The sequence below is a fragment of the Mytilus californianus genome, unplaced genomic scaffold, assembly GCF_021869535.1.
Source record: "Mytilus californianus isolate M0D057914Y unplaced genomic scaffold, xbMytCali1.0.p SCAF_65, whole genome shotgun sequence".
Taxonomy (NCBI): domain Eukaryota; kingdom Metazoa; phylum Mollusca; class Bivalvia; order Mytilida; family Mytilidae; genus Mytilus; species Mytilus californianus.
In genome coordinates this window covers 228,389-248,478 of record NW_026262718.1, presented here as the reverse complement: position 1 = coordinate 248,478, position 20,090 = coordinate 228,389, and the positions used below count along the sequence as shown (strand labels likewise).

Here is a 20,090-nt window from a genome sequence, read left to right as displayed (position 1 = left end):
ACATTCTCTCGCAGGACAACCTTACCCACCGCGTATATTGACGTATAATTAAAAATCAAACTTCTGCTGATCTTAAGAAAAGTTTTGACCTAACGGTCTTCAACGATGTTGAGGTCTCCTGTAATGACATGACCAAAGGGAACATATCTAATACTAGATGTTTCACAGTCGCAAGTGGAAGGAGCATTATTTTCTATATTGACGTATAATTAAAAATCAAACTTCTGCTGTTTTTTTGTACGAATACGAAATAATCGGTGGTTCTATATTATCAAAATATGGAGGTATGTGGCTATGGATGGTAGAGTCATTGAATATACAGTCGACTCTCGTTATCTCGAAGTCAGTCGGCCCAGAGAAATATTTCGAGACACCTGTAGTTCGAATCACACGAATGCCGGAAGTTTAAGAAACCAAGGGATACGATACAACTCTTGCTTAGCTTGGTAAGGTTAAAATAAATCCTGATGAATATGGTAGGGAATCGATACTCTGGTCTGAGATCGATATATCTGTATGTAATGTTCTTTAATTATTATGATAAATTAATATGATTGTTTGCTCTTATTTATTTCTTTGTACAGTTGCAATTTTTCCCGTAGTTTTTAGGCCGAAAGAGTAACTTCCAATCAAGCTTAGCGTGATTTAAAGTTGATAAAATTGTTCATTCTCGTATACAAGAGATTTTTAAAATTTAGATTTCTTTTCAATTTCTTTTATTTAATTGCAATCTTTTTCTGCAAGATAAAGTACAAACCGATTAAAGACGCCGATCGATTGGTTTTGAGTTGATCACTAAGTCTTAATCCCTACTTTATGCATAAACAAGCTTATAAATGTATGATTACGGTTAATAAGTTTACAAACATTATGAATAATTTTTCATAAACTATAACAATGTATCGCTAATTATTTATCATGTGATCAAAGATAATCGTAGGTAAACGCTCGTGGAAAAAGAATGTCATAAATCAATACAGAGGTCAGTGATCGGAAATTTACTAGACGTGTTAGGAAAGTCAATACAATTTTGTCGCTGATGTTAAATACTAATACCACTACAGGCTATTGTGGGGACCATCTCAAAAAGCCCAGGTAGTCATTCATTATAGTTACCTGTATGGGTTTGTTTGATAATACTGAGATGATTTTTATACAACTAGATAATAACAATTTTTACCGAGGAGGATCCAGCAAAACAACACGATAATTATTAATATTATCATAAAATTGCCTTGGTTCATAGTAATGATCGAATACGTTTAAGATCGTTGTTCCCCCATTTCTTACCATGTTGTTGAACGACTACAAGAAAAATCTGCAAAGTGATCAAAATAAATGAATAAAAAACACACTGTAATCAAATCACATCCGAATCTGATGTTTTACTCTACGTCAATCTTTGTTCAAAATGTTCGTTTATTTGAAATTTATTTAAGATATACCTTTCATAGCATTTATACGGGATTTTGCTCCTCTTTTTATCGGGGGGGGGGGGGGGGGGCATACGGTGACCTATAGTTGCAAACATTTGCGTCATTTGGTCTCTGGTAGATAGTTGCCTACTTTGGCAATCATACCACATCTCCTTAATTTATATAATTTTCTAGTTTAGAGAAATGTGTAGCTTAAAATTCTAATTAAAAAACCCTAGAAATTTGTGTACTTGACAAGTAAAAACAAGAATCTGTCCATAGTACACGGATGCCCTACTCGCACTATCATTTTCTATGTTCAGTGGGCCGTGAAATTGGGGGTCAAAACTCTAATTTGGCATTGAAATTAGAAAGATCATATCATAGGGAACATGTGTACTAAGTTTCAAGTTGATTGGACTTTAACTTCATCAAAAACTATCTTGACCAAATACTTTTACCTGAATCGGGACACACGGACGGACGTACGGACGGACGAACGGACGAACGGACGGACGAACGAACAAACGAACGAAGGAACGGACGCACTGACAGAAAAACATAATTACCCTCTACTATCGTAGGTGGGGCATAAAATAAAAGAATGACACAAAAGCTATTTCAATTTGATAATCTTTGTCTTTTTATTTTATCTAGAAAGGTCACTCTGGCAATTTAATGTAATGCTAAAAGCTACAATACCTTAAAAAAAACCGTTAAAATGTGTGAATTAATTATTCTTATTCCCATTTTAACAGACATTTTCTTTCTATTAACTTTTGTCAGTTAGTTTTTTGGACAGAAGAGGTTCTCGAAATAAGTTTAAAAAGATTACCACATTTGGGCATTATTCAAGCATGTTAAATTTACGTTTCGGTGAAGGGTCCGAAGTTTTTTTTCTTGGTATCACAGCTTCTTCCACCAACAAAACAGAATACCACGATTAAATTGAGATATTGTTGAAAGTGGTGTTAAACTTTAATATGGAGAAGTTAATTTTATTATCTTTGGGTCTGAAGGATATTTTGATAATGGAATATTCGTTTTCACCTCTTGCAAAGCCTGCTAAATTATATGTAGGGCAATTTTTTTTTCTCGATTTCCTTCATTTTGTTCTACCTAATATTCACTATACTCTCCGCTTTCTAAATTGGACGGTATATATAGATGGTTGGATGGGTCTATCCGTCCATTCTTTTTTCCTTCTGTATTCCATTCATACCGGAGATAGTAGTAAGCAATACGAATCACATACGGCTCGTGGAAAGTGGTTTTCTTGAACATTAAAACGATGCGCAGCAAGACTACATTACATATTCTACTCATATTATTTAATGTATATATTTGGACTTGTGGCCGTAAATCCGCCATTCCCATTCTTGACCCTTACATATTTTTGTTTTTGTTTTGTTTTGCACTCCCAAATCAAACAAATACAAATGAATGTATGAAGATCTACGTAAGGCCAATGCACGTCCTTAAAAAAATTGGAGTCGACGTTAACTGTTCGCTTCATATCAAACACACCACAAAGATAAACTATACTACGCCGGGATACTTTTCAATGCAATTGCATTTTGAGAAAGTCCACACTTAAATCTTGTATCGGTATTGGTATTTAACATCAGCGCAGTATTTAAATCCCTTTCCTAACTCCTAACACGTCTACTAGACGTGTTAGGAAAGTCAATACGATTTTGACGCTGATGTTAAATACCAATACCACTACAGGCTATAGTGGGGACCATCTCAAAAAAGCCCTGGTAATCATTCACTATAGTTACCTGTATGGGTTTGTTTGATAATGCTGAGATGATTTTTAAACAATAAATAGTAACAATTTATTCCGCAATACACGGAAGAGGATCACTCCAGCAAAACAACACGACCATTATTCTTAAAATTGCATTGTTTCATAGTAGTAACCGATTAAGTTTAAGATCGTTGTTCACCCATTTCTTAACTATTTTGTTGAACGACTACTAGACAAGAAAAATCTACAAGTGATAAAAATAAGTGAATAAAAAAAACAAAAAAAAACACAGGAATCAAATCACATACGAATCCGATTTTTTACTCTACATCAATCTTTGTTGAAAACGTTCGTTTATTTGAAATTTATTTAAAATATACTTGTCATGTCGGGGCCTTTCTTAGCTTTTATGCGGGATGGGTTTTGCTGCATGTTGGGGGTCATACGGTGAGTTGTCACACATTATTTTGTACTAAATTTTATATTCAAAACTATTTAATTGTGTTCATTTCTATTACAGTTTATTAACGTGTACATTTCGTATAATGCACCAGGCATATTTAATTTATTCAATAGTAATGATCTCGAAATTCATAATGAATTTAAATGTCCGAAATATTTGTTTACACCTGAAACATGTTAGATTATAAATTTATATTTGTCAATACTTATGGTCAAGATTGAACTGAAATCTTACGGTTATTCAATATTTCTATTTGATCAATTATGTTTAATTCAATACACAAGCGTGTTAATAATTTCTCTTTGATAAACGGAATCAATCTGTTATCTAATTTCTGTTGACAAAATGACCGTTACTAACTTTGTCGTTAGCAACGCTATTTGGTATTTAAAGAAAGATAAATTTTTATTAAGGGACTCCGTTTGGAGCTGCCAACGAGAGCACATAAACTGCGTTCGGATTTTCCATCGCAATCATATATATTGTTTTTGGTTTAAAAAAACTAATTTGTAACACTGATATTTTATATTTGGACTTTATTAAATGAATTTGGACTTTACCAATTTGTTTATGTTTATTGTATTGAACTGCCGACTTGTGTGTGAATAAAGAGATAGTACCTGACATTTTCTTTCTATCAACTTTTATCAGTTAGTTTTTTTGGAAAAGAGAGGTTATATAATTAAGTTTTAAAAGATAACTACGTTTGGACATTATCAAGCATGTTAAATTTACGTTTCGGTGAAGGGTCGAAAGTTGTTTTTTTTTCTTATTATCACGGCTTCCTTCACCAACAAAACAGAACACCACGATTAAATTGAGATATTGTTGAAAGTGGTGTTAAACTTTCATATGGAGAAGTTAATTTTATTATCTTTGGGTCCGGAGGATGTTTTGAAAATTGGACGGTATATAGTGATGGGTGAATTGGTCCATTCATCCGTTCTTTCGTCGATCTGTCCATGCATTGCATTCATACCCAGATAGAAGTAGACAATTCGAATCACATATAGCTCGTGAAAAGTGGTTTTCTGGAACATTAAAACGATGCGCAGCAAAACAACTTTCTTCTGTAGCCCCCTGCTTCTTTAAGTTTAATATAGAAATAGGACTGTGTCCACCTGTGTCAGCCTGTAGCCACCAGTTTCTATAATTTTATATAGAAATAATGTTGTGTGCACGTGTGTCCGCCTGTAGCCCCCTCTTTCTTAAACTTTTATATAAAAATTACCAGTTTCTATAATTTTATATAGAAATAACGTTGTGTCCACGTGTGTCCGCCTGTAGCCCCTCTTTCTTAAACTTCTATATAAAAATTACGCTGTGTCCGTCTGTAAACCCCTGTTTCTGTAATTTTTATACAGAAATTATACTGTGTCCACTTGTGTCCGCCTTTAGAAGTTTTATATATGTAGCCACGTGCACCAGTGTCTATATTTTAACATAGAAATAGCACTGTGTCCAGCTGTGTCCGCCTGTATCCCCAGTTTCTTTAAGTTTTATATAGGAAATATCACTGTATCCACTTGTTCCCACTATTTATTTATCTTTTTATATATAGATATAACGATGTGTTCAGATAAGTACTGATTTGTTTAAGCCACACATACGTGTCCCTGTATCACCGGACACAAAATGCACGCTAACTATATTTTGCAACGAAAATAGGACATATTGTATAGATTTAACTATCAAACATATTCTAACCACAGGGGCGGATCCAACCATTTATAAAGGGGGGGGGGGGGGTCCTAACCCAGGATAAAGGGGGTTCCAACTAGATGTCCCCATTCAAATGCATTGATCGTCAAAAAAAGGGGGGGTTCCAACCCCCGGAACCCCCCACCCCCCCTGGATCCGCCACTGAACCATATCACGTAATGCATATATTTGGACTTTTGGCCGTAAAATCCGTCATTCCCATTCTTGACTCTTACATATATTTTTGTTAAGTTTTATTTTGCACTCCTAAATCAAACAAATACAAATGAATGTATGAAAAAATACGTAAGGCCAATGCAGGTCTTAAAATTTAGAGTCGACGTTAACCGTTCGCTTCATGTTGTATCAAACACAAAGCTAGACTAAGCCGGGATACTTTTCAATGCAATTGCATTTTGAGAAAGTCCACACTTAAATCTTGTATCGGTATTGGTATTTAACATCAGCGCAGTATTTAAATCCCTTTCCTAACACGACTAATAACACGTGTATTGTCAGGTGCACTCTTTAATCCATTTAAATCCCCGAGGTCATGTTTTGACAAATGTGTATGAGTTTGAGATAAATAATGCAATTTTAATGCTTTTGGGACCGTAAATTTGGTTCGAATCAACCGAAATTTCGACTCATCCAATTTCAAATCAACAGGAGTCGAAATACATATATTTATATGGAACAAGGTTTAGGACCACGGGAAAATTTCGACTCATCCGAAATATCGAGTCAACCGAGTTCGAGACAACGAGAGTTAACTAACTGTACTAGATAAGTTAATAAAATCAATACCTCTATTTATATATTTTAATTTAAGGAAATGCCGTTTATGATTTCCTGGTTTATCGATACTAGGAAACAGCCTGTGATGACAAAAGGCTGTAATAATACGGGTGTATTCATACAACGGGATGAAAAATGAAATATTATTACACTCCAGAAAAATATCATATAGTTTACTTATTGGTATATGAACAAGTTTGCATAATAATTGATTTCAACCATTATTTTTTTATTACAAATAACAGATCAGCAAGTGTTTAGATTATTCGAAATACGTAGATTACGGTTTTTACGTTTACCATGGGACTTAATATTTATTAAAATTGAGAATGAAAATGGGGAATGTGTCAAAGAGACAACAACCCGACCATAGAGCAGACAACAGCCGAAGGCCACCAATGGGTCTTTAATGCAGCGAGAAACTCCCGCACCCGGAGTCGTCCTTCAGCTGGCCCCTAAACAAATATGTATACTAGTTCAGTTATAATGGACGTCATACTAAACTCCAAATTATACACAGGAAACTAAAATTAAAAATGATACAAGACTAACAAAGGCCAGAGGCTACTGACTTGGGACAGGCGCAAAAATACTTAGCCCTTTTTTCGACAATATTCATGACATCGATAGAAGTTTTAGATATGTTCCCCTGTCCCTATATTTTGTCATTGAGACCGAGAGGATAAGCTGTTTGAAATATTTTCATCCAAAATAGTTCGTGAACTTTAAGGGATTTTTAAAATTGTTTGTGTGATTGTCCTGGTTGTTTCTTAACGGTTTCAAGTGGTTGGAATTTTAAAAATTTTAGATTGTGATTATGCTCATCTAAATGTTGGTATATCCAAGTTTTAAATTTTTTAGGTCTTCGAAAGCGGTAAAGGTGCTCTTGATTTCTTCTGTCAATTTCTCGTCCCATCTGTCCCACATATTGAATACCACACTTAGGCTGCGTTCAAGTTACCAGATAAATAAGGTTTTGTGTTTTTCAGGTAATGTCACAAGAAAAGGAGAGCAAAATAGCTCTCCCGTTCACTGTTGAACTAACAGTATTGTGAGAAGTTAATCTTGAACAGGTCAGTCATTTTCTGGCATTGCACGGGAAAATGTGTGGATATCCACGTGCATTTTTGTTTAACAATCTGGCTGTAGAGGCATTGCCTCCTTTGACACAATTGTACACAGTGCTAAATGTAGTGGGATAATTTTGATAGGCTGCTGTATCATTTTTATTAGAAATTCGATTTTTTACGTGGATATCCTAGAAGTAAGATTGTTTTCTAATTTCTTTCCATTGCGTAATGACATGATTATATAAATAGAGGTATAGGGAATTTAAAAAGACCGAAGGCTGTAACATTGAATAAGGATCACAATTACGGAATAGGCAAATCAGTTAAAGAACTCTTACAAAAACTGTTATAAAATGCCCGACGAAAAGACTTAAGTAATACAAAACAGACATATAACAAACACAGGGCAAAACAGAAATTATACGAAATCTAATTAAAACCATAGCAGGGGGCAATAATAAAAACAGCAGGCGTGTATGAGTATTTATACATCCCAATACCATTCTATTGAGTTAACAAATAAAGAACAGATATCATAAACATGTGAAAGCTGTCTCACAGGCAAACAACCCATAATTGTAAAATATAACGGTATACACCACAAGCACGGGGACACATTCTACTGCATCCACAAAGCACGAGCAACAAACCCTGCAGTCAATATGAATAAGATGTGGTATGAGTGCCAATGAGACAACTCTCAATCAAAGTCACAATGTATAAATAGTTAACAATTATAGGTCAAAGTAGTACCTTCAACACGGAGCCTTGGCTCACACCGAACAGCAAGCTATAAAGGGCCCCAAAATGACTAGTGTTAAGTATATAAGATAAGACATTTAACTTTGTAAGATATCTTATAAGCAATAAAAGATATCTTATAAAATTGATTTAAAAGATATCGTATTTAATATATAAGATATCTTATTTAATGTTTAAAATATCTTATTTTATATATAAGATATCTTATTTAATATTTAAGATATCTTATTTAATATATAAGATATCTTATTTAATATATAAGATATCTCATTTAGTTTTAAAAATATCCTAATTAGTTTTAAAGATATCTTATTTAGTTGTAAAGATATCTTATTTAGTGATAAAGATATCTTATTTAGTTTAGATATCGCTATTAGTTTTTTAAGATATCTTGTTCAAAAATATAAGATATCTTATTTCATATATAAGATATTTTATAAAGTATATAAGATATATTATTTAGTTTTATTAGATATCTTATTTAGGTTATAAGATATCTTTTTTAGATAAAAAGATATCTTATTTAGTTTAAAAGATATCTCTAATAGTTAATAAGATATCTTTAATAGAAAAAAAGATATCGTATATAGTTCATAAGATATATTTTAGAATAAACAAGATATTTTTTTTAACTAAATAAGATATATTATAACCTAAATAAGATATCTTATTAACTAAATAAGATATATGTACAGACGGTTCAATAATATATCTTATTAAATTGATAAGATATCTCAATTACTTAATAAGATATCTTATTTAGTTTAAATGATATCATTTTATCTTTATAAGATACCTTGAAAATGGAATAAGTATAAAAACGGCTTGTCATAGTCAGTGACTAAGCAAACCAGAAATAAAAACATTAATAGACAAAACTCATTGAAAGTTCTTCAGATTAATTTTAGAAGTTGCCAAACTAAAGTTCCTCAATTTGAAAATTTATTTACATCGTCTAGGCCAGACATAATAATTAGTAACGAAACATGGCTTAACAAAGATGTCTTATCTTCTGAAAATTTTCATCCACACTATTTGAAGGTGTGTTCCGGAATGACTGTCGGGAAGGAAAATGGTGGTGTACTTATTGCCATTAAAAAGGGTATTTTATGCCATGAGGTGTATTATTAGTTACGTAGTCATTTAGTGACCGGGTACGGAATATACCCTGGTCAGTAGGTTTGATGCCTGGCGAGGCGAAGCGAAGCCGAGTAAGGTATCAAACCTACTGACAAGGGTAAATTCAGTATCCGGTCACTTAATGACTATGTAACGAATTTACCCCATCGAAGCACATGTTTGAAACCTGCTTTAATAACTAAAATAAATCCATCCCAGGTATATCTGATCATAAAATCGTGTTGGTAGATGTAATCTACAAGCCCAAAGATCTAAACAATCCCAGCATAAAATTTATTTATGGAAAAAAGTTGATCTACAAAAAATAAAATCCGCACCAGTTAGAAGAAAAACCAAAATCTTTCTGGCAATTCATAATAAGTAAGAAAACAGAAACATTAGGAGTTTTTACACTAAGAGGAAATAATGGTTTAATATACAGTGACTCTAATACATAAGCCAACTTCCTTAATGAAAAATGTAGAAGTGATTTCACTACTGAAGGTACATCTTCAATGCTAAATAAAGGTTTAAGTCCCCATCCAACCATGCAAGACATAAATATTGATAATAACGGAATACTGCAGTTACTCAAAACTTAAATCCCCATAACCCCACTGGCCCTGATAATCCGCCAGTACATTTTTTTACATAATTTTTCAGAAGAATTGTCTCCCTTTTTGACTCCCCTTTTTTCTATATATGGATTGATTCTGTTAAAGTCCCAACAGATTGAAAGCAGGCTAATTTTGTACCTAAATTTGAAAAGGGTGACAAGCATAACGCTATAGACTATACACCAGTTTCACTAACTGCAATAAGTTGTAACATATTGCGACATATTTTAACAAGTAACTTCCGAAAACATCTTACAAAGAATAAGATGTTAAATGACAGTCAGCATGAGTTTAGGAGAAAATGTCTTGCGAGACCCAACTCATTATCAGTATCCAAGATCTAAGATCTAGCAAAATCTATGACAAATGAGAATCAAACAGATATTATAATTTAAGCGTTTAATAAAGCCCTCCATCAAGATTAATTCAATAATTATAATTTTGCGGAGTAAGGAATCAAAACTAAAATTGCCTAACAGATGGTTTAGCTGGGTTAACCTTACATGAACTTAAATAAATTTCTAACCTCCTTCTTTTTTTTTATAATCGCCTTGCAGTTTTGTGGAAGCGTACTTGCATCGAGTGCAGGAGGTCGTAGGTACGATTCCTGGTCGGGTAAAACTAAAGTTTGGTATTTAATGTTTCTCAGCTTAACACGTGGAATTCAGGATTAAGACCAAAGACTGGTGTAATCGGGGTAAACACAAAATGTCCTGGTATGTTAAGGTGTAATACCACCATTAATTTTCCCCTATTAGTCTATGTTAAATTTGCACTTTTCAAAAAATTGTGCAGAATTTATCTTTGTTTCAAATAAAGAAATACTTGGCATGAGTAAAGTTTTATCCTGTCCAGTACTAAAGAAAAAATTTCACATAACATTTCATTGCATATAAGAAAATTACCATCACTAGAAGTTAACCAATCAAATTGTCCCCCTTTTTTAACCTGTGTACAAGCTTCAGTAACCATGTAACCTCAAGTTTCCAAAATATTCTATAGAAACCCCAAATAGAAAAATAATGATGCTTTGAAATACCCAAGATATATGTTTATGATCCAGAAATGTTTTACTGCAATGAAATGTAGGATCAATTACCTACAACTGTCAAATTCAAGGGAATATTTTTTTTTGACCTATTTTCGTATGCAACCGGATGTGACGTACTATGATTTGGTGGTATTACACCTAAAGAAGACTTTTTTCTTGAATAAACTGAATGTGACTTTTTTCCTTTGTAATACTGGTTATTTCAAGCATTCCTGTCAAGTTTTGTCATAATCAGTTCAATAGTTTGAGAAAAATCTTAGACTAGTATAATGTAAGACGACATCTACAGCGATTCGAGCAAAATTTCTTCGAAAAATCTAAACCAAGCCGCATCATGATAGAATATAGTGTGGACCAATAAATGATCAAATATTTATCTCATCTGCCTACAAACAGTTGGATATGATACAAAAGGTGACTTTAGGATGATAAATACTACTAATGGACCTCTTTGTCTTCCTTATAAGGTCTCTTTTGGTCCATTTATACCTCTCATTTTCTCAAAATTTCTACTTTTTAGGCCAATAAATAAAAAATTTAGGGTAACTTTCACTCATTTATGATAGAAATGTTATGATAAGTGATTAATTGAAGTATTAAAGCTGAATGAACTATCCATATAAAAGTTTACTGTCTCCAAGGAGGTTTCGATAAGTCCTTACGTAAAACTTAAATTTACGTCGCGTACCAGAGAGGGACATAAAAAGCTTCTCTTTTGGTGAATAATTTGTTGTTACCGCTTTAAAAATAATTTCATTTACTTAAAACTATATATTTATTAGGTATTTCTTAGGAAAATTTTTCTAGTATAGCAGAATGTAAGAAATAAGGAGAAAAAGCTCCCCAATGCTCTAAGTATGACTTGTTCTGTCAACTAATATTCATGGTAAAGTCCTATTTCAAGGAAAGTTTCTCATAAAATGTGTTTTGGAGACTCAATCCACTCAGAATATTTCATTATTTGTAATATTTCACTTAAATAGCAAGAAATTTTAACACATGAGAGTACTCACAAGGTCAAAGGTGCATGTACAGCTTCCCATAAAGAAGACTTTTTTCTTAACTAATCTGAATGTGACTTTTTTCCTTTGTAATACTGGTTATTTCAAGCATTCCTGTCAAGTTTTGTCATAATCAGTTCAATAGTTTGAGAAAAATCTTAGACTAGTATAATGTAAGACGACATCTACAGCGATTCGAGCAAAATTTCTTCGAAAAATCCAAACCAAGCCGCATCATGATAGAATATAGTGTGGACCAATAAATGATCAAATATTTATCTCATCTGCCTACAAACAGTTGGATATGATACAAAAGGTGACTTTAGGATGATAAATACTACTAATAGACCTCTTTGTCTTCCTTATAAGGTCTCTTTTGGTCCATTTATACCTCTCATTTTCTCAAAATTTCTACTTTTTAGGCCAATAAATAAAAATTTTAGGGTAACTTTCACTCATTTATGATAGAAATGTTATGATAAGTGATTAATTGAAGTATTCAAGCTGAATGAACTATCCATATAAAAGTTTACTGTCTCCAAGGAGGTTTCGATAAGTCCTTACGTAAAACTTAAATTTACGTCGCGTACCAGAGAGGGACATAAAAAGCTTCTCTTTTGGTGAATAATTTGTTGTTACTGCTTTAAAAATAATTTCATTTACTTAAAACTATATATTTATTAGGTATTTCTTAGGAAAATTTTTCTAGTATAGCAGAATGTAAGAAATAAGGAGAAAAAGCTCCCCAATGCTCTAAGTATGACTTGTTCTGTCAACTAATATTCATGGTAAAGTCCTATTTCAAGGAAAGTTTCTCATAAAATGTGTTTTGGAGACTCAATCCACTCAGAATATTTCATTATTTGTAATATTTCACTTAAATAGCAAGAAATTTTAACACATGAGAGTACTCACAAGGTCAAAGGTGCATGTACAGCTTCCCATAAAGAAGACTTTTTTCTTAACTAATCTGAATGTGACTTTTTTCCTTTGTAATACTGGTTATTTCAAGCATTCCTGTCAAGTTTTGTCATAATCAGTTCAATAGTTTGAGAAAAATCTTAGACTAGTATAATGTAAGACGACATCTACAGCGATTCGAGCAAAATTTCTTCGAAAAATCCAAACCAAGCCGCATCATGATAGAATATAGTGTGGACCAATAAATGATCAAATATTTATCTCATCTGCCTACAAACAGTTGGATATGATACAAAAGGTGACTTTAGGATGATAAATACTACTAATGGACCTCTTTGTCTTCCTTATAAGGTCTCTTTTGGTCCATTTATACCTCTCATTTTCTCAAAATTTCTACTTTTTAGGCCAATAAATAAAAATTTTAGGGTAACTTTCACTCATTTATGATAGAAATGTTATGATAAGTGATTAATTGAAGTATTCAAGCTGAATGAACTATCCATATAAAAGTTTACTGTCTCCAAGGAGGTTTCGATAAGTCCTTACGTAAAACTTAAATTTACGTCGCGTACCAGAGAGGGACATAAAAAGCTTCTCTTTTGGTGAATAATTTGTTGTTACTGCTTTAAAAATAATTTCATTTACTTAAAACTATATATTTATTAGGTATTTCTTAGGAAAATTTTTCTAGTATAGCAGAATGTAAGAAATAAGGAGAAAAAGCTCCCCAATGCTCTAAGTATGACTTTTTCTGTCAACTAATATTCATGGTAAAGTCCTATTTCAAGGAAAGTTTCTCATAAAATGTGTTTTGGAGACTCAATCCACTCAGAATATTTCATTATTTGTAATATTTCACTTAAATAGCAAGAAATTTTAACACATGAGAGTACTCACAAGGTCAAAGGTGCATGTACAGCTTCCCATAAAGAAGACTTTTTTCTTAACTAATCTGAATGTGACTTTTTTCCTTTGTAATACTGGTTATTTCAAGAATTCCTGTCAAGTTTTGTCGTAATCAGTTCAATAGTTTGAGAATAATCTTAGACTAGTATAATGTAAGACGACATCTACAGCGATTCGAGCAAAATTTCTTCGAAAAATCCAAACCAAGCCGCATCATGATAGAATATAGTGTGGACCAATAAATGATCAAATATTTATCTCATCTGCCTACAAACAGTTGGATATGATACAAAAGGTGACTTTAGGATGATAAATACTACTAATGGACCTCTTTGTCTTCCTTATAAGGTCTCTTTTGGTCCATTTATACCTCTCATTTTCTCAAAATTTCTACTTTTTAGGCCAATAAATAAAAATTTTAGGGTAACTTTCACTCATTTATGATAGAAATGTTATGATAAGTGATTAATTGAAGTATTCAAGCTGAATGAACTATCCATATAAAAGTTTACTGTCTCCAAGGAGGTTTCGATAAGTCCTTACGTAAAACTTAAATTTACGTCGCGTACCAGAGAGGGACATAAAAAGCTTCTCTTTTGGTGAATAATTTGTTGTTACTGCTTTAAAAATAATTTCATTTACTTAAAACTATATATTTATTAGGTATTTCTTAGGAAAATTTTTCTAGTATAGCAGAATGTAAGAAATAAGGAGAAAAAGCTCCCCAATGCTCTAAGTATGACTTTTTCTGTCAACTAATATTCATGGTAAAGTCCTATTTCAAGGAAAGTTTCTCATAAAATGTGTTTTGGAGACTCAATCCACTCAGAATATTTCATTATTTGTAATATTTCACTTAAATAGCAAGAAATTTTAACACATGAGAGTACTCACAAGGTCAAAGGTGCATGTACAGCTTCCCATAAAGAAGACTTTTTTCTTAACTAATCTGAATGTGACTTTTTTCCTTTGTAATACTGGTTATTTCAAGAATTCCTGTCAAGTTTTGTCATAATCAGTTCAATAGTTTGAGAAAAATCTTAGACTAGTATAATGTAAGACGACATCTACAGCGATTCGAGCAAAATTTCTTCGAAAAATCCAAACCAAGCCGCATCATGATAGAATATAGTGTGGACCAATAAATGATCAAATATTTATCTCATCTGCCTACAAACAGTTGGATATGATACAAAAGGTGACTTTAGGATGATAAATACTACTAATGGACCTCTTTGTCTTCCTTATAAGGTCTCTTTTGGTCCATTTATACCTCTCATTTTCTCAAAATTTCTACTTTTTAGGCCAATAAATAAAAATTTTAGGGTAACTTTCACTCATTTATGATAGAAATGTTATGATAAGTGATTAATTGAAGTATTCAAGCTAAATGAACTATCCATATAAAAGTTTACTGTCTCCATGGAGGTTTCGATAAGTCCTTACGTAAAACTTAAATTTACGTCGCGTACCAGAGAGGGACATAAAAAGCTTCTCTTTTGGTGAATAATTTGTTGTTACTGCTTTAAAAATAATTTCATTTACTTAAAACTATATATTTATTAGGTATTTCTTAGGAAAATTTTTCTAGTATAGCAGAATGTAAGAAATAAGGAGAAAAAACTCCCCAATGCTCTAAGTATGTCTTGTTCTGTCAACTAATATTCATGGTAAAGTCCTATTTCAAGGAAAGTTTCTCATAAAATGTGTTTTGGAGACTCAATCCACTCAGAATATTTCATTATTTGTAATATTTCACTTAAATAGCAAGAAATTTTAACACATGAGAGTACTCACAAGGTCAAAGGTGCATGTACAGCTTCCCATAAAGAAGACTTTTTTCTTAACTAATCTGAATGTGACTTTTTTCCTTTATAATACTGGTTATTTCAAGCATTCCTGTCAAGTTTTGTCATAATCAGTTCAATAGTTTGAGAAAAATCTTAGACTAGTATAATGTAAGACGACATCTACAGCGATTCGAGCAAAATTTCTTCGAAAAATCCAAACCAAGCCGCATCATGATAGAATATAGTGTGGACCAATAAATGATCAAATATTTATCTCATCTGCCTACAAACAGTTGGATATGATACAAAAGGGGACTTTAGGATGATAAATACTACTAATGGACCTCTTTGTCTTCCTTATAAGGTCTCTTTTGGTCCATTTATACCTCTCATTTTCTCAAAATTTCTACTTTTTAGGCCAATAAATAAAAATTTTAGGGTAACTTTCACTCATTTATGATAGAAATGTTATGATAAGTGATTAATTGAAGTATTCAAGCTGAATGAACTATCCATATAAAAGTTTACTGTCTCAAAGGAGGTTTCGATAAGTCCTTACGTAAAACTTAAATTTACGTCGCGTACCAGAGAGGGACATAACAAGATTCTCTTTTGGTGAATAATTTGTTGTTACTGCTTTAAAAATAATTTCATTTACTTAAAACTATATATTTATTAGGTATTTCTTAGGAAAATTTTTCTAGTATAGCAGAATGTAAGAAATAAGGAGAAAAAGCTCCCCAATGCTCTAAGTATGACTTGTTCTGTCAACTAATATTCATGGTAAAGTCCTATTTCAAGGAAAGTTTCTCATAAAATGTGTTTTGGAGACTCAATCCACTCAGAATATTTCATTATTTGTAATATTTCACTTAAATAGCAAGAAATTTTAACACATGAGAGTACTCACAAGGTCAAAGGTGCATGTACAGCTTCCCATAAAGAAGACTTTTTTCTTAACTAATCTGAATGTGACTTTTTTCTTTGTAATACTGGTTATTTCAAGAATTCCTGTCAAGTTTTGTCATAATCAGTTCAATAGTTTGAGAAAAATCTTAGACTAGTATAATGTAAGACGACATCTACAGCGATTCGAGCAAAATTTCTTCGAAAAATCCAAACCAAGCCGCATCATGATAGAATATAGTGTGGACCAATAAATGATCAAATATTTATCTCATCTGCCTACAAACAGTTGGATATGATACAAAAGGTGACTTTAGGATGATAAATACTACTAATGGACCTCTTTGTCTTCCTTATAAGGTCTCTTTTGGTCCATTTATACCTCTCATTTTCTCAAAATTTCTACTTTTTAGGTCAATAAATAAAAATTTTAGGGTAACTTTCACTCATTTATGATAGAAATGTTATGATAAATGATTAATTGAAGTATTCAAGCTGAATGAACTATCCATATAAAAGTTTACTGTCTCCAAGGAGGTTTCGATAAGTCCTTACGTAAAACTTAAATTTACGTCGCGTACCAGAGAGGGACATAAAAAGCTTCTCTTTTGGTGAATAATTTGTTGTTACTGCTTTAAAAATAATTTCATTTACTTAAAACTATATATTTATTAGGTATTTCTTAGGAAAATTTTTCTAGTATAGCAGAATGTAAGAAATAAGGAGAAAAAGCTCCCCAATGCTCTAAGTATGACTTGTTCTGTCAACTAATATTCATGGTAAAGTCCTATTTCAAGGAAAGTTTCTCATAAAATGTGTTTTGGAGACTCAATCCACTCAGAATATTTCATTATTTGTAATATTTCACTTAAATAGCAAGAAATTTTAACACATGAGAGTACTCACAAGGTCAAAGGTGCATGTACAGCTTCCCATAAAGAAGACTTTTTTCTTAACTAATCTGAATGTGACTTTTTTCCTTTGTAATACTGGTTATTTCAAGCATTCCTGTCAAGTTTTGTCGTAATCAGTTCAATAGTTTGAGAATAATCTTAGACTAGTATAATGTAAGACGACATCTACAGCGATTCGAGCAAAATTTCTTCGAAAAATCCAAACCAAGCCGCATCATGATAGAATATAGTGTGGACCAATAAATGATCAAATATTTATCTCATCTGCCTACAAACAGTTGGATATGATACAAAAGGTGACTTTAGGATGATAAATACTACTAATGGACCTCTTTGTCTTCCTTATAAGGTCTCTTTTGGTCCATTTATACCTCTCATTTTCTCAAAATTTCTACTTTTTAGGCCAATAAATAAAAATTTTAGGGTAACTTTCACTCATTTATGATAGAAATGTTATGATAAGTGATTAATTGAAGTATTCAAGCTGAATGAACTATCCATATAAAAGTTTACTGTCTCCAAGGAGGTTTCGATAAGTCCTTACGTAAAACTTAAATTTACGTCGCGTACCAGAGAGGGACATAAAAAGCTTCTCTTTTGGTGAATAATTTGTTGTTACTGCTTTAAAAATAATTTCATTTACTTAAAACTATATATTTATTAGGTATTTCTTAGGAAAATTTTTCTAGTATAGCAGAATGTAAGAAATAAGGAGAAAAAGCTCCCCAATGCTCTAAGTATGACTTGTTCTGTCAACTAATATTCATGGTAAAGTCCTATTTCAAGGAAAGTTTCTCATAAAATGTGTTTTGGAGACTCAATCCACTCAGAATATTTCATTATTTGTAATATTTCACTTAAATAGCAAGAAATTTTAACACATGAGAGTACTCACAAGGTCAAAGGTGCATGTACAGCTTCCCATAAAGAAGACTTTTTTCTTAACTAATCTGAATGTGACTTTTTTCCTTTGTAATACTGGTTATTTCAAGCATTCCTGTCAAGTTTTGTCATAATCAGTTCAATAGTTTGAGAAAAATCTTAGACTAGTATAATGTAAGACGACATCTACAGCGATTCGAGCAAAATTTCTTCGAAAAATCCAAACCAAGCCGCATCATGATAGAATATAGTGTGGACCAATAAATGATCAAATATTTATCTCATCTGCCTACAAACAGTTGGATATGATACAAAAGGTGACTTTAGGATGATAAATACTACTAATGGACCTCTTTGTCTTCCTTATAAGGTCTCTTTTGGTCCATTTATACCTCTCATTTTCTCAAAATTTCTACTTTTTAGGCCAATAAATAAAAATTTTAGGGTAACTTTCACTCATTTATGATAGAAATGTTATGATAAGTGATTAATTGAAGTATTCAAGCTGAATGAACTATCCATATAAAAGTTTACTGTCTCCAAGGAGGTTTCGATAAGTCCTTACGTAAAACTTAAATTTACGTCGCGTACCAGAGAGGGACATAAAAAGCTTCTCTTTTGGTGAATAATTTGTTGTTACTGCTTTAAAAATAATTTCATTTACTTAAAACTATATATTTATTAGGTATTTCTTAGGAAAATTTTTCTAGTATAGCAGAATGTAAGAAATAAGGAGAAAAAGCTCCCCAATGCTCTAAGTATGACTTGTTCTGTCAACTAATATTCATGGTAAAGTCCTTTTTCAAGGAAAGTTTCTCAACATGAGAGTACTCACAAGGTCAAAGGTGCATGTACAGCTTCCCATAAAGAAGACTTTTTTCTTAACTAATCTGAATGTGACTTTTTTCCTTTGTAATACTGGTTATTTCAAGCATTCCTGTCAAGTTTTGTCATAATCAGTTCAATAGTTTGAGAAAAATCTTAGACTAGTATAATGTAAGACGACATCTACAGCGATTCGAGCAAAATTTCTTCGAAAAATCCAAACCAAGCCGCATCATGATAGAATATAGTGTGGACCAATAAATGATCAAATATTTATCTCATCTGCCTACAAACAGTTGGATATGATACAAAAGGTGACTTTAGGATGATAAATACTACTAATGGACCTCTTTGTCTTCCTTATAAGGTCTCTTTTGGTCCATTTATACCTCTCATTTTCTCAAAATTTCTACTTTTTAGGCCAATAAATAAAAATTTTAGGGTAACTTTCACTCATTTATGATAGAAATGTTATGATAAGTGATTAATTGAAGTATTCAAGCTGAATCAACTATCCATATAAAAGTTTACTGTCTCCAAGGAGGTTTCGATAAGTCCTTACGTAAAACTTAAATTTACGTCGCGTACCAGAGAGGGACATAAAAAGCTTCTCTTTTGGTGAATAATTTGTTGTTACTGCTTTAAAAATAATTTCATTTACTTAAAACTATATATTTATTAGGTATTTCTTAGGAAAATTTTTCTAGTATAGCAGAATGTAAGAAATAAGGAGAAAAAGCTCCCCAATGCTCAAAGTATGACTTGTTCTGTCAACTAATATTCATGGTAAAGTCCTATTTCAAGGAAAGTTTCTCATAAAATGTGTTTTGGAGACTCAATCCACTCAGAATATTTCATTATTTGTAATATTTCACTTAAATAGCAAGAAATTTTAACACATGAGAGTACTCACAAGGTCAAAGGTGCATGTACAGCTTCCCATAAAGAAGACTTTTTTCTTAACTAATCTGAATGTGACTTTTTTCCTTTGTAATACTGGTTATTTCAAGCATTCCTGTCAAGTTTTGTCATAATCAGTTCAATAGTTTGAGAAAAATCTTAGACTAGTATAATGTAAGACGACATCTACAGCGATTCGAGCAAAATTTCTTCGAAAAATCCAAACCAAGCCGCATCATGATAGAATATAGTGTGGACCAATAAATGATCAAATATTTATCTCATCTGCCTACAAA

At 32.1% G+C, this 20,090-nt stretch overlaps 1 protein-coding gene across 1 annotated transcript in view; it reads right to left on the bottom strand.

Moving 5' to 3' along the window:
• The window catches only part of LOC127707341 (uncharacterized), a 104,335-nt gene that overhangs the window by 57,198 nt on the left and 27,047 nt on the right, over window positions 1–20,090 (bottom strand). The gene's annotated exons all lie outside the window — the stretch shown is intronic.